The 15,624-nt window shown below is 47.5% G+C and overlaps 2 protein-coding genes across 4 annotated transcripts in view; one reads left to right on the top strand and one right to left on the bottom strand.

Annotated features, from left to right (window-relative positions):
* LOC146789357 (peroxisomal carnitine O-octanoyltransferase-like) overlaps positions 1–13,902 on the bottom strand; it is a 569,137-nt gene extending 555,235 nt beyond the window's left edge. Inside the window, exon 1 of one of the 2 annotated variants that reach the window (XM_085631299.1) lies at positions 13,730–13,902. The gene's annotated coding sequence lies outside the window, so the exon portion shown is untranslated. The remainder of the gene's footprint in view (positions 1–13,729) is intronic. The other variant, XM_085631298.1, reaches the window with a different exon arrangement.
* The window catches only part of CROT (carnitine O-octanoyltransferase), a 662,560-nt gene that overhangs the window by 74,467 nt on the left and 572,469 nt on the right, over positions 1–15,624 (top strand). The gene's annotated exons all lie outside the window — the stretch shown is intronic.

Below are 15,624 nucleotides of genomic sequence, written 5' to 3'. Positions count from 1 at the left end.
AGCCACTTTCTAAAAGAGTGGTTTATGAACACACAGTGATAAAACCACCTTCACAGAAAGATGTGTTATAACACTGTGAGTTCATACCTACTAAACTTCACCTCTCCATTCTAATCTGACAGGAAACTAGGCTAATAAACACAACACCCAGCCTCCCTCATTCTGTCCTATGCGCAGAATGGCATTTCAGCAGTGAAAAATGAAATGGAGAGTTTTCCACTGTCAGAACATAGCACACACCTCAGTATATGTTCTGCCTTTTACCTACACTGCACCCTGCCCAGGGGTTACCTGGGGTCTACCACGTGGTGACCAATGTGTATGTAAAAGCAAAGTCAGGCCTGGCAAGTGGTTACACTTGTCAGGACAACATGCTAACTTAGCATTCTGCACGCAGGCCCAATACTGAAGGCCTGAGTTCCCTTCTCTGCGCGCCCTTGCATTACTAGCCCTTGCACACACAGTGCACATCACTAGGGACTTTTACTAGTAAGGCAGACATACCAATCATGGCCAACCAATCACCATTACATTTTAAACAGGGAACTCTTGTACTTTGACACTGTTCAGCAGTGGCAAAGTACCCAAAGCATCTAAATCAGTTATTCTAGGTCAGGATAACGGTCTAGGGGGAAAGCAAAATGTTTAGGGAACTTCAGCCAAAAAGGCCAAGTCCTACACCGATGCTATCTCCTGACCGGCTGGACTACACACAACAGCGGTCTTGGGCAGTGCAGTTAGTTACACTGTTATACAGCCCATCTCCTGTAGTCCAGACAGGCTTGAGTTTTTTGCAGGAGTGGCTCCTCCATTAGGGTGGAGGCCCAATGTCCCCAGTAGCGGCTGCTACCGGACAGAAGTGGTGAGACGGCAGACGGGGGTTGGTGTAGATGAAAGAGAAAAAAAAAGGACTTACCTCGAACGCCGGCCGCCGCCTCTCCTCTGTCCTCATCTTCTTTCTTCCTGTCTCCAGTTCCCGCAGACAGCGGAAAGCATGCAGGTCCCCAGAGCCAATCACAACGCTGCAATGCAGCGTTGTGATTGGTCTAAGTGCCGTGGTTCAGCACTCAGACTGGTACAGGAAGCATGTGCATGTTCCTGACCAGGCTGTTTAATGCAGGCTGGTGGGGTACATGCACAGTGCGCATGACTGTTTGGCCAGCCACTGACTGCAATAGCAAAAATACAATTCTAATAAGGTTATGTCATTATTATTTTATTTTTCCTTTTGAGTAGTGGGGCAAGGATCCTCCGCCGTAGCGGAGGGGCCGCCACTGGGCGTCCCACTAAAAAAATATGCCCCAGAGATTAAAAATAAAATGGTAATAAAATGAATTTATTACCATTTTATTTTCACTACTCCCTCCTGAGCTGAGCGGGCCATTGCTGCTGAGAGGAAGCAGCTGGGAGGAGTAGTGGGCTGGCCACTTACATTTAAAGTGTGCATGTCACCTTGGCCATCTGTTTTGCAGCGACCAGCCAGATGTTCACACTTTAAACCTCTCCAATCCAGCTGCCTTAGACAGCTGGGTGAAGCGCAAGCACAGGACCCCAGTGCCTTTGGGAGTGCTGAGAGAGCCCGCTCCATCTAATCCTGGCATTCTCTCATGCTGGTTAATGGTTAGCAGCATAAGTGGAGCGTCTGGGCTGGTTAGGGTAGTTGGTGGGGGCCCGCGCTGGACAAAGAGAAGAACACCCGGACCGGAGCGAGGACACGCAGCAAAGTAGGTCAATATTTTATTTTACTGTATTTAATGTACACTAAATCAATTAAATGCATTATATTAATGTTTTAATGTTAAACATTTTAATGTAAAAACACTAATGTAACGCATGTTGGTAATATTTAGCTGCGTTACCAATCTGGTAAGTTTTTACTTCAAAATGTAAGAAAAGCTAGATCCATTCCATGTGATGCGAAATGTAAAGAGGTCTAAAAATAACGAGTCATATTATATATTCAATTGAAAGGGCATTCTTTTCCTCTCTGTTGGTATGTCTAGTGTTAATCCTGTTGTCAAAACTGAAGCGTGTGGTTTAAGTAATATGTATAGAGATACAAAAACATCCTATTTCTGGCTTTTACCATGCACTTAAACAAACGGGAAAACACATTAACATACAAATACTTTCCTTTTAGTAACCAAAAGCTTGTAATCGTTTATTACGTGCAAAAGTTCAAGCAATGGTAAAGCCAATATGACTGCGCTATTGTAGGCCTTCTTGACTCGTGTGTGTGTGTGTGTGTGTGTGTGTGTGTGTGAGTTGTGTGTGTGTGTGTGTGTGTGTGTGTGCGTGTGTGCGTGCGTGTGTGTGTGTGTGTAAGTAAGTCGTTTTTTTTCGTTACCCTGAAGAGGGCATGCAGTCCGCTCCTGAAAACCAGTGTACTCTTTCTTCCCTTCAGTTTTTGAGGTGGCAAATTAGCACTATCCCTTACCTAACTAAGTATACCTTTCAGTTCAGCAACTTCATTGTAAGCGTGCCAATTTTCCCTGCATCGGCACGGAACCCTACCATTGCCTGCCTCACCACTTTCAGAAGTTGGCAGCCGCCACTGACTTTTTAGGTCTCGGCTCTAGGCAAAGTGCATGCCCTGTCTCCAAGAGACATGCTGTATCTACTTTGTGGGCTTCAGCCCACCCATAGGATTGCCTGGCGGTGAGCTGGCATTCGTCCAGGTTTCCGTAAGGAAAACAACATCGTGTGAGGAGGCATCGATGAAGTCCCAGATCTCTGTGGCGTGTTTGTCAAGGGATCGTACGTTGAGGAGTTTGATAATCACACTGTTCTGTTCTGGAAGTAGAATAAGTCCGCACAGATATAATTCTGCAGGAGGTGGGCTGTTTACTTGTACTTGCAGATTGCTGTCCTACCTTTCCTTCCAAGTGCACCCCACTGTCTGTGAGCAGGAGTTCTGAGGGCTAGGAGAAATCTTATACCAGACTATGGCCAGTGCTGTAGCTAGGCCCATGGGCCCTGACGCAAGGAATGGTAATGCGTCACGTTTTAGTAGCAAAATAGAGCCATAATTTGGGCCCAGGGGGCCCCACCGATCCCTGAGCCCCAGGGCCACTGCACCTGCTGCACTATTTCTATCTAAAGCCCTGCCTGTGGCCAAAGCACCCAGTAACAGTTAATGCACAAGAGCCGAATCTCTCACCCCAGGTCGTTCGGCTCCTGTGACTGAGGCATAAGTGGGTTGGGAGAACAAGCGGAGGGCCCGACTGTGTGGATTGCAGAACCCAGCTGCTAACCATGTTTTCCAGCAGTTCAGCATTTCCAGAGTTTACACAGCACAGGAACTGTTTGGTATTTTTTAAAGCACAAGTAACTTGGTGAAGGATAATAATTTCACTCATACGCACACACCTGTTGAGTATGTCAGTAGCTTTCGAACCATGGTGTGGGATACAGGAGACATAAAGGGAAGTGCAGCCAACTTGCTCTGAAGTACTTTAAGTCTACAGCCAATCCCATGTTGGGGAGTATAACCATATGCACCTCTGGCTTCAGAAATGAACAGACTGAAAACACTGATCCAACACCTGTAGCAATCAGAGGTAAGGTTTGAAATATGAGCGGCAGCAATAATCCCTCCCTGCTCCTTCTGCCTCGTGTTTCCCGTCAGCAGCATGGGATTTCTGCCAGCAAGGGGAGGTGGCACGGTCTGAATGATGTTACAGAAACAGGCCACAGGCAGTTTCTCTGTAGAGAAGAAACAGACAGCAGCCATGCGTACAGAAATCTTAGAAACAAGCACTGGCAAAGCCGACAGGTCTCACCTGCACAAGAGCTATTGGCTTTGCCAATGTCTTTTAGCTATGTTGTACAGCAGCGAGGAGTGGAGAGGAATAGAGTGGAGTGGAGTGCCATCCGGTAGAGTAGTGTTGAGTGGCGTAGAGTGGAGTGCAGTAGATTGACCTGGAGTGGCGTAGAGTGTAGTGGTGTAGAGTGGAGTTGCATAAATTGGTGTAGAGTGGGTAGAGTGGACTGGCATATAGTGGTGTAGGATGCAGTGGCATACATTGAAGTGGCGTAGAGTGGCACAAAGTGAAGTGGCACAGAGTAAAGGGTAGTAGAGTGCAGTGACGTGGAGTGGAGTGGGGGACAGTGGAGTGGCGCAGAGCAGAGTGGCATAGAGTGCAATGGTGCAGAGAAGTGTGGCACACAGTGCATTGGCATAGCGGGCAGTGGAGTAGAGTAACAGCGGTGGAGAGCAGAGTGCAGTGGCATAAAGTGGTGCAGAGTAGGGCGGAGAGGCCTAAAGTGCAGTGGCGTAGAGTTCAGTGGCACAGAGCAGAGTGCAGTGATGTAGAGTGTGGTGGTGCACAGTGGTGTAGAGTACAGCAGCATATAGTGCAGTGGCGTAGGGTAGAGGGCTGTAGGGTACATATGTGTAGATAGCAGTGGTGTAGAGTGTGGTATAGTGCAGTGGCGTAGAGTAGGATGGTGCAGATTAGGTGAGTCACGTAGAGTGCAGTGGTGTAGAGCAGAGTGGCATAGATGCAGTGGCGTAGAGTGGTGCAGAGCAGAGTGGTAGAGAGTTCAGTGGCATAGAGTGCTGTAGAGTGGGGTAGAGCGCAGTGGTGTAAAGTAGAGTAGTGCAGATTAGATGAGTCATGTAGAGTGCAGTGGTGTAGAGCAGAGTGGTACAGAGTAAAGTATAATAGCGTAGAGTCCAGTGGCATAGATTACAGTGGTGCAGAGTAGACTGTAGGAAAGTGCACTGACGTAGAGTGGCACAGAATAGATTGGCGTAGAGTGCAATGCCGTACAGGAGGGCTGTGCAGAGAAGAGTAAAATAGGGTAGAGCAGAGTGGTGCAGAGCAGAGTAGTGCAGAGCAGAGTGGTGCAGAGCGCAGTGGTGTAGACTACACTGCAGCAAACAGGACATCAATGTCCCCAGTACAAATGAGCAAAAGGATGTGCTTTGGAAAACATGAAAGCGAGTCCCAATGAACAGTGCACCTGTTGGAGCGCCTAGACACGCAGAAAATGGGGCCTCGTGGCCCATGTAAAGAAGTCTTGTTAGTAGCAAATAAATTTGAATGCAACGTGCGCAAACTGCACCTCTGTTAGATTGTTAAAATGACGGCCCTCCTGAAGAAAACTTTCTTGAAAGGATAACGGAGGAAGGTGCACTATCGATGTCGCTCCTACTCTGAACTTTCCCCTAGATGGCGGCTCTCCCGCACGTCACTCGAGGCTCCAGCATGTCACTCGAGGTGACACTGCCCCTCTTCTGCTTCTCATCAGCCAAACCGAGTGCCAGACTGAAACGTGCTCTTTTCCAATGTAATTGTCCAACAGAGATTTGCATGGCATCCGAATTGCGTAGCCCCTCCCCTAAGAACAGGCGTTGCACAAAAAAACAGTAACCACGTGCAAAGGTTTCTTCCGTTGCAGCGCTTTCATTATTTCTTGTGACCCTCCTCACGCAGATTACAATTCTTTGTCCCGGATCTGACTGAACAAGTGTCCACTCACACGAAATGAAGTGTAAACCAAAGCACTGACCTCTCGACCCGATTGCTACCAAGCATGAATACCTTTCAGGACCACTACCGAGCAGAAACCTCAAACGTCAGACAGGGATCACTGCAGCCTCACAATCCGGCTATATGGTGAAAAGAACAGCCACACCTGGACGGAAACCTCATCTGTCTGGGCCGACAAGGCCTCAGTGAATCCATCAGTCCAACCTCAAAATCCAAACCAACCAGTCCAGACCAGGACCCTGGAACCAAGGCCGGATACTCAGCCGTTCATAAGAAAAACGGCAGGTTCAACATGCCAGCAACAAACACCTCAATCCCGAAGGTCGGCGGGGAGCATAACAGGAAGCAAATGTGGCCTTTCACCAAAACAAAGGCTGCACATGGGAAGCAGCTCTAGGTCGGATAGATTGCAGAGATCCCCTTCGAAATCCAAAGCCCAATTATAGGTTAGGAACAAACAACGCCTGCCCCACCTGGACGAAGGACTGAGGAGTAAAAACGTTGACTTACTGCTAACATGTATGCATGTATGAATGTATGTGGTATTTCTATAGCACAAACCTAGCCAAAAGGCAGAAAAGCGCTGTGTACGGTCAAAGACAAGCATTAGGTGCACAAGTAATAGTAGAGCAGGTATTTATGCATACAGTATGAATAACGCTATGGATCAGAAATCCCAATGGAACAAAGATCCAGACCCGGGGTCGCCAGACTATGTTCTGCTTTGAGCAGTGACCCTAGAGCCTGTCAGAGTCTAGCATCTGTGCCAGTAGCCAGAAAGGTACCAGGAGAACCTACAATAATGACTACAGAACTCAAGATCCGAGGAATAATATTCAACATTTATTCTGGGACCTATCGCAACATAAAATGTCAGGACACAGGAACACGTCAACCAGGGAACCCAATCCAAATATAAATAATTAACAGAACAGTTTGAAATCAAAATTCAAACTACCAACAGATAAAGGGTGCCTGAGGCTAAACTCTACTGAACTAGCGCATAGAGCTGCCCCAACAGCCGGAATAAAGAAAAGGGGCAGACAACAGAATCACTTACAACCCAGCAGACATGCAAAGATCTCTAACCCTAAAAGCAGCAGGCCTTCTCTCACAAAGAAAAAGGAAGCTGGGCCCGCCCACTTCTCAGACACCAAATGAACAGCATGGCGGGAAATCGATAAATGCTGTTGCATACTACAAATACTATGTGTGCATGTCTACTGAAACTGTCATAAACATTGAGGAGCAAAAGTCACATTTAAAGTTTAAGATTATCGACAAGAAGCAAAGGTAATTTCATTACTTATTTTTTTTTAATGCATCACAGCTCAAGAGTCATTGTGAGTTCAAATATGTAAGATGACAGAAAGGATGCTCAGACAGCCATCAAATATTTTGTTCAGACACCAGTTGCACAATCTGGTAACTGCGGATGTACTCTGCCCATTATGAAAGCACCAACACAGGTCGGAAGACAGATGGTGGGCTGCTGCGATAGGTCAGGACCAACATCCAAACTTGCACCCGAGTGGATTCCATCACAACACTCACAAACAATCTGCATAAGGACAAGTCTGCAGAATTACTTCGAACCACAGTACTTTTCAAGAGGGAGGAACTTTGTCCATGTCTTGAACCACTAATGAGAAGAGAGACTCTGACACCATCGAGATTCAGTCTCCCCTTTCGGTCATTGGTAAAGCAGCAATGCGCACAGTCAGGCGACCTCCACCCTCTACCTGGGCGACGCAAATGGTCAGCAGGCATCCCTAAGTAGAGAGGAAAGATATAACCGTTGAATATGTCTGCCAGCAGGGACTTTCATCTGGAATACTGCAGCCTCACTTAACCAAATAGTGTGATCTTGGGCACACAGCAATGTGGTTACTTTTTACACAAATAATGGTCTGTTTGGGTAGCATGTGACACAAAATGAAATGGTATGCATGAAGAAGGATGTCAATAAGAGCCATGTCCTGCCTCATAATTCTGGCGAGTGTGTGTGTGTATGAATTGTTTAATACTGTCAGTAGCTCGATCTCTGTGAAGTCTCGGGTATGGGGCGCCTGGAGGCAATTACACACCCTCGTAAAAGATTTGGGTGGTCGGCGGACCAGAAGCAGTAATCGGCCGTCATGGATTCATGAGGGGTTTGGAAGGCTCGGCAGAGGCACCGGTTGATTCTGAGCGCAATAGCCTGTGACTGCTCCGAAGGCGAGCCCCACGCCACCACAGCCATACCGCCTCTCTCTGTACGCTCTGCTGGTGCGCTCTGCATTCAGTGCTTTAAATGGGGGGGAAAGTGCAGGTACTCACTAAATTGAGCTATGACCGAAGGGGCGGGCAAGGAGGCGGGCTTAGGGGTGGGATCAGGGGTGGGGCTACTGGCCAAAATTGACAGGTATCGGTGTGGTATGTAACTGTTGGTGCATAGTGTGGTAGTGCACTGTCATTCAGAGACAACACATTTTCCATTGTCATTACCACTACATTTACACAGACATAGTTTTACTGACAAAAACTATGCAGCACACCAAGGATAATGTGTGGAATTGGGTACCAGCCAGTGACATATCCAATGTACCACGGGCCTGAGTGCAAGGAAGGAAATGGATTACTAACACTCGTTTGAGCTGTGAAATACAGCAATAACCTGCTGCACCTACAGAAGCTAGACCCCTGGCTCCAGAGAATATTTAGCTTTCGGCATCACCCAGTAAAGTTGCCTATTAAATTCTTCCACTTCAGAATAACAAAACAGCTGCTTCCTTTTGTCCTTTCCATTTCCAAAACTGAAATATTTGTACAGTTCTTTCACAGGTATTTATGTTTGCAAACTTTCAGAAATGATCTCACCCTGCAGTCAGGGAAAGAAAAGTAAACATCAGTCTCCATGTTAAAAGAATAAGCAGCAATTTGTCCGATGGTATCGCCTAACATTCAACCTCCGTGGCAAGAGAAAACACAACATTTAAAGGCACCTAATTGCTCTTTCATCTTCACTCGAGTGCGGTTATTTTAACAGCTACAAACAAATGTCCAAAAACCAAATCTGCCTGACAGTAACCGAGGGTGCTCACTGAGCTTCAGCATTGGCATCGCTGAAAGTGGCGAGTCTTACTTACCTTTTTCTTTCCCCCTTTGTAGCAGGCAGACTCAATTGGGATCAGAAGGCCCCAGGGCCGGAGAACTCTCAGTAGAAGAGAGACTGGGCGCTGTCGGGGGGCCCGAGCATATGCAGTCTCCACCAGGGTAGAGGCTTCCTCCAATCTCACCTGGACTCCAGGGAGGGCTCTCAGGCCATCTCCCCAGCTCCTCCTCGCCCATTATGGGCTCAATGTCGCAGCTCAGCAGGGGGCAAATGAAGTAGGTGAAAGACCCTGTCAGACCCTAATGGCAGGCAGGCTATGGGGTTAAAATGGCCCACCGGGTGTCCTGTGTCCTCAGCGACGCTGTATGGATGGGGGGCCAAACTGAAGGAATCAGATTGCTGCTTCCTGGGTCCCGGATGGCGCTGGATGCAGAAATACAGTCCTGGGCCCCCTGCCTGGCCCTCGAGGGACATCTGATACTGACGGGCTCCTTGTTCGCGATCCTCACTGCTCTATGGCAAAGAAGGAAGGGAAAGCCATTGCAAACTGCATATTTAAAGGGCTTCTATTCCTTCCTGCCACACAGCTATGGGGTAGTGACTTCACACTGTTGCTAATGGCAAGATGATTGCCACTGCCAGTGTGAAATGCTAATCATGCGAGCATACACTGCAGAGTAGACATGCTGTGCATTGTCTCATGATGACCATTTCTCTGGGATCACTGGGAAATCCCAACATGCTGCAGTGAGTACCGGTACTCTCCCTGGGCACGGAGAAGTTCCGGTACTCAGAGGGGAAAAAAAAGAAGTGCCGGTACTCAGTACCAGTGGGTACCGGCCCATTTAAAGCACTGTAATAGAGATGCCAAAATACATACACTGAGATATCTACTCAAAATAGACCCATGTGTAATCAGAGGCACACATAGAAGACGTACAGGCAAGCAAAGACTGTGTTAAACTCATATATTCACTGGTATACTCAAAACATGCAGTGTAAAAGACACACAACCCAGACACTGTTTGTAACACAGGGGCACACGTAAACCCCCTAACACCTATATGCTCAAATTATTCAGGCAACACAGGTGCGACCGACTTCTAAACACAAACGTACACTGATAAACTAAACAGCAGTACTTAATTTGTAAAAACATAAGTGCCAGGGCCCTCAGAAGGCCACTGCGGTTTGCACCACACACTGCCCCTGCCAGCGCTGCCAATAACAGTACCAACAGAACTCCTTGCTATCACATTCCCTCAAGTGTGACAATTTAGACTATTCCAGGCCCATCAAGCAGTAAGGATGGTTTGGGTGGAAGATATTAGTCATTTTTAATGTATATTGAATATATAAACAACCATGTGGCAGACTGTCATAAGTGCCGGTGTTGACAATTAAGTGCTGGTGTTGAGTACCGAAAACCACTGGCTCAAATTAAGCACTGAAAACATACAATCATAGCAATCACTGTATAAAACACTCATATGTGCACATAAACAGTTGCAAATCCCATAAAAAGAGTGTCATATTTCCAAAGATTCAATCCGTGGAATACGTTTCCGCCGTGCAAACTCGCTCTACGGCCCAGTTCAGCTGGAAGGGTCGGAAATTGATTACTGCATACTTTTAAAAAGCCCAGTCCGTCACCATAATGTCATCCCAAAAACTGTAGTAACAAGCATTGGCATAGCCAATAGGTCTCACCTTTGGGAGCTTATAAGTGTTTAGCCATGCAACAGTTGATGTTGCTGCACCAAGGATATTGTGCTGCATAACTAAATACTTATAAGGTTCCAAAGGCGAGACCTATTGGCTATGCCAATTCTTGTTTGTTTTGTGCCCAACTGGAAGAGAAAATACGAACGAGCCTGGCTGCCTGCAGGTTGCTGCTCCAAATGGAAAGCAGACAACAAGCTCAATTTAGTGAGTACCTGCACTTTTTTCCCCCCATTTAAAGCACTGCTCTATTATCTATTCCATTTTAAATGCCACTTTAAATACATTTGCTCACCCTTCACTCCTTCTCACTTCCACAGCGGGGATCCATAATTATTGACCTACAGTCTGCACAGTTGTGTTGAATGAATCAGATTGAAATGGATGTTTCTCTATAGCCCCTTCCGTCCGTCGGTCCTTCCTTAGCCAACCCTTTGCCCAGGGACTGACAAGCACGCGGAGGAATTCAACTTACATAACTGAGCGAGTGTACGTATTGGCACTGGCGTAACGAAAGTTGAGCGGGGCCCCCCCAAAGTACATGGAGGGGCCTGGCTCCAGAATGAATTCGGAGCTCTCAGGCCCGACTACTGTGCTGAGAGGGGCCCCTGAAGCTCCGTGGCCCCCCGCACCGCGGGGGATGCGGGGCCCTGTGTTACGCCCCTGCGTATTGGCTTACAAATGACGTAATGGTACGTGTGAACCTTCAGTGCCGGCTCTGCAGCAACGGTTCTGCTACTTCGCAACATTCAGGCATCAACTAACCATTTCCTTCCACACAAAGCATTTTATGGGGATTTTACACTTTCTTAAATTACAAATTCAAAACCTGGATACCAAGGAAACCTTTCTGAAGTAACACTTATACAGAGATCTTATTGCTCCTCCCATCTTTCTCATTTACCACACATTGACATTTAAATGTATTTCCTTGATTTCCATTTACCAGTTCTTCACAGGTAGTAATCCTGTCATCCTGTGAGTATGTTATGGTGGACAGACCTTAGCCAAACCTTTAAGTCTGCCACACGCAGGGAACATAGGCCCTTCCTGCCCTCATCTTCCATCAGTTGACCATTCACAGTGTTCGCAGCTTTTCTCAGACTATTGTGTATGGCGAAGGTATAAGTGCATTGTACAGTGTATATATGGGTTTGTTCTCTATATGTTTTGCAGAATATAAACAATGTCGCTTTCAGCTGGCCTTTCTATATTTTTTTCATAGTATGGGACTCAAACAGACAAAAAGTGATTGCAAAGGAATAGGAAAAAGTGTGCTTTCTCTATCTTATACTACAGTGCTTAATTTGTAAAAACATTAAGTGACAGGGCCCTTCTCAGAAGGCCTCTGCAGCCCGATATGATGACGTTTGATAATTTTCTGGAAAAAAATAACATTGAAATATCCTATTGACTCTATTGGGAGGGATGTGTTTTCCCCCTTTTTAACTTCCTAACCCTGCCTCTGCTTTGATGTCTTTGCGTGGCCTGTGCCTGCTCCAGCTGCAGTTAGTAATAATTATTTATGTGCTTGTGAAACGTGTCATATCCTATTTGTGTAAGTCTAAACTGTTTAAGTAGGTAGTTGCTTTGAGTTTACCCGAGTCAGGTGAAGTGAGTCCACCCGGCCCTGGATTTACCTTTGCATTCTGGTGCCTACATAAACCAAACGCAGCCACTTCTGTAGGCGTATATCCTTACAACCAGCATTCTGTCCCTTGTATTGTGTTTTGCATTACTCCCAGCTTCGCAACCACCTCGCTGGTATGCCCTTCTTTATAAATAATGCGCGTTCAGCTTCCTCCTTAATAAGGAGAAATATGCACTATGGATACAATGCCTTCCACATGCGCTCTGATATGGTAGAATCCCACATGTTTGCTTAAGCACTTTGGTTTTACTTTGATCCCGGTGTGGCTTAACCTTTTGTAGTCATGGTGGCATATCTATTCTGACATGGTACACATTCTCTTTTTAGCCATAGGTTACTGATCAACCTTGTCCTACCTACCATGAATACCTGCTCTGACTTTGAGTAAGTTTCTGTGAACTTCTGCTCAGCTATTTACTCCTCATATCCGCTAGTTGAAGTACTGATCCTCGTGGATCTTTTATGTCTCCTCTCTCTCCCCATTGTAGGGGCCTATAAGGCCCATTTCACGATTCTCAGCCTGAAGCTTTCTCGCTGCAACCGGTAATTTATCTTAAATAGCGTTACTGTTAGATACGCTCACGATTGACACACCACCTCAATAACTCCATCCTATTATTCATAGGTGCCCACTATTCCCCTACCTCGGTCCTGATGAAGACCCCACTCTCAAGGCGCGAAATTTGCTGTTCCATATAGGGGTCGAAACGTCGACATTGTTTCATTTGTTTGTCAAACATAGATGACAGACTCCAAGGTAGTTTAAAATGCAACCTCTGTTATCAAGTATCAACTCCAGAATAGTTTTAATATTACATTTGTTCTTGTAGCCAATTTCTTTGTGGCAGAGTTTTTAAAGAATAAATGTATTTGTGGACTCAGCTTTTCATGGCTCCCCCTCAGTACTCCATCCCTTTCCCCCTGCCACACGCTGAACCCATAATTGAGGGCTCATTGAGTCATTTACTTTCCCGTTTCCAGCCCTGGCTATGCTCAAATGTTTCCAGTATTAATGCAGTGCGTTCACTTAGAGTAAACACTGCAGCTAAGCACAGAAGACCGAAGGAAGGTAGTGGGGGATACAAGGGTCGCACCTCAAAGTTGCTATATGTATGGGTTTACGGAATAAGTATTAGAGAGTAACCTTCACATAGAAAAGTAGGGTTGGTGCCACTCAGGGTAAAACACCCCACTACCTAAGGTGTAGAAAACACAAGAAACAGCAGTAGCTTGTGAAACGTTTGCAAAGAAACCCTGGCACTCACATGTTGTATTACGTCTGATTCGTTGTCATTGTAAAATAAATCAATGGTTGTTTAGATTACTGGACTTCCTGTGTTTCCTGTGTTACGAGGAATCTCTCTTCCTTCTTTTCGCTTTGGGTTAGACTGACAGATTGCTGTCATCAATTGAATCTGAAATGCTGTGAGTGCCAGGGTTTATTTGCAAACTGTAGTGAAGCAGGGAGGGGTGCCATGCCCGTGTCTTCACACCGGTTGCTTGTATTACTGATGTATCGTACAGGATATAAAACTGAGCAGAAAGCTGCACAACGCTCTCCTCCCGGTCCCTTTCCTTTTAATACCAGCATCCGTCAATCTCTTCATGCCGACTCTTATCTCTGTGCAAGTTTACAACCACGGTGGTGCTCAGCCCTTTCACTTAATCACCTCTAGAGATGCTCTTCTGTTGCCACCTGTGGGTCTCCGAGGGGCTGTGGTTACCTGGGATGCTCTCATCATGTAACGGCGCGTGACACTTTACCTGTGCGCGGGCTACAGGACTCGCAGGTTGCACCGGCTCCGGCTCAGTAGGCGGGTCCCAGCACTGATCTCCGATGCCGTCCGTGGGCTTCGGCGTTGTAACGTGTACATGCACTCACCATCCTAAATTATACCTGTGGAGGTGCAGCAGGCGGAGGTGCTTTGCGCTTGTGCAAACTGTGAGATGGGGCTGGCACCTTTAGTTTGGCAGCAGCTCTGCTCGCATCACGTGCCAGCCACTGCAGCTGAGGCAAGCGGAAGCTGCAGTCGCTTAAGGTCCACTGTCTGAGAAGCTAGGGGTAACAAGTGGCACTATGTGCATGTCATGGCCGTAAAACGATAATATTGTTAAAAAATAAAAAAACGGTATATTGTCTTTTCAGATATAATTTCAAAACAGAAAATAAAAGATAATTTCGATTACAAAATACTTTAGAAACGTGTAAAGTAATCATAAAACTTGTTAAACTAAATTGAGGGTGTGTAGGACCAGGGGTCACCAGGCCCTAAGGGGGTAACGTGACTTGAGCAGGTAGGCACCCGAAGGCTTAAGTGTAAAGCGACCGTACAACACACACATCCCCTGAAGCAGGAAGCGCACGCAATAACTGACACCACACAGTAGGTTCAATGAAAATTAATCAGGTTTATCTAAATCACGTTAGATTCAAAAGCAGTTCATTACGACTCATTGGGCAATACCTGAATACATTAAACGTCAGGTTCAAAAGCATTTCATTATGTTTCAATTGGCCACACCTGAATACATGGAACGGGCATGGGACCAAGACGCGACACCCGGTGATCCTGGGGAGCGTCAAACACAGTGGTTAAACCTAGCGCTGCGCGTAGCAACTAAACAGCGTTTAAAATCAGGCATAGGAACATACCGCTGCACATAGCCATGGACTAGCGCATAAGATCAGGCCTAGTACCCTGGAGCGATACGCAGCATTGGCATCATGCTTTACAGTAGGCCCATGACCATAACGATGGAATAATGCTTTACATCGGCCTCTGATCATAACGGTTGAATAACACCTTAAATCAGGCCTCTGTTCATAACGATTGAATAACACCTTAAATCAGGCCTCTGTTCATAACGATTGAATAACACCTTAAATCAGGCCTCTGATCATAACGATTGAATAACACCTTAAATCAGGCCTCTGATCATAACGCTTGAATGACACTTTGAATCAGGGAATCATGGGCGTGCTGAGTCGGGCGGTGAGTTTGGCTGGGTTATCCCTTGGAGCCTTACGTGAGGCAGTCCAACCTCGCGCGGGCCCTGGAAAACAGAGGCCTTGCGGGGGATCGCCCTGGGGGAGGGGAGTGCTCCGGGCCTTTGGGGCCTCCCGCCCTCCTCCCCGGGGGTTACCTGTGTCGCTGGTCTTCCTCTTCCCCGGCGGAGACCTCCCGGCGATCTCCGGGTCGAGGGCCTCCCTCGTAGCTTCTGGCAGTGGGGGAGCAAAGCGCGGGGCTCCCGGCTGGATTGGACGTGACCAGGGAGCTCCGCTGCCCTCACCGGGGCTTCCGGGGGTTTCGTTGATGCCTCAAGGGTGCGGCCCAACCGACCAATGGGGCGGGGGCGGCGCTCAGCAGTCCGCCCCCGTCAGGTGACTGGGGATCTGGCTTCAGGCCTACGCGGCCGCGGCAAGGCGTCTGGGCCCAACGAGGCCTTCTCGGTGCTGGGGGTCGTGACGCTTCGGCTGCGGCAGCAGCGGCGGGGCCCCGGGCTTCTCCACGGGCCCCGGTGATGACAGGGGGCAGCCTTCCGGCCCTGGGCCGCAGCGGTGAGTCTGCCTCCGATTCCCTCACCAGGGGGGGCAGAAATTAAGGGGTGACTTCGGCGCCCAGCGCCCGTGGCAGGACTGACTAGGGGGGATCCCAGGC

This window comes from Triturus cristatus, chromosome 10, assembly GCF_964204655.1.
Source record: "Triturus cristatus chromosome 10, aTriCri1.1, whole genome shotgun sequence".
Classification (NCBI taxonomy): Eukaryota; Metazoa; Chordata; class Amphibia; order Caudata; family Salamandridae; genus Triturus; species Triturus cristatus.
This window is presented reverse-complemented; position numbering and strand designations above follow the sequence as displayed.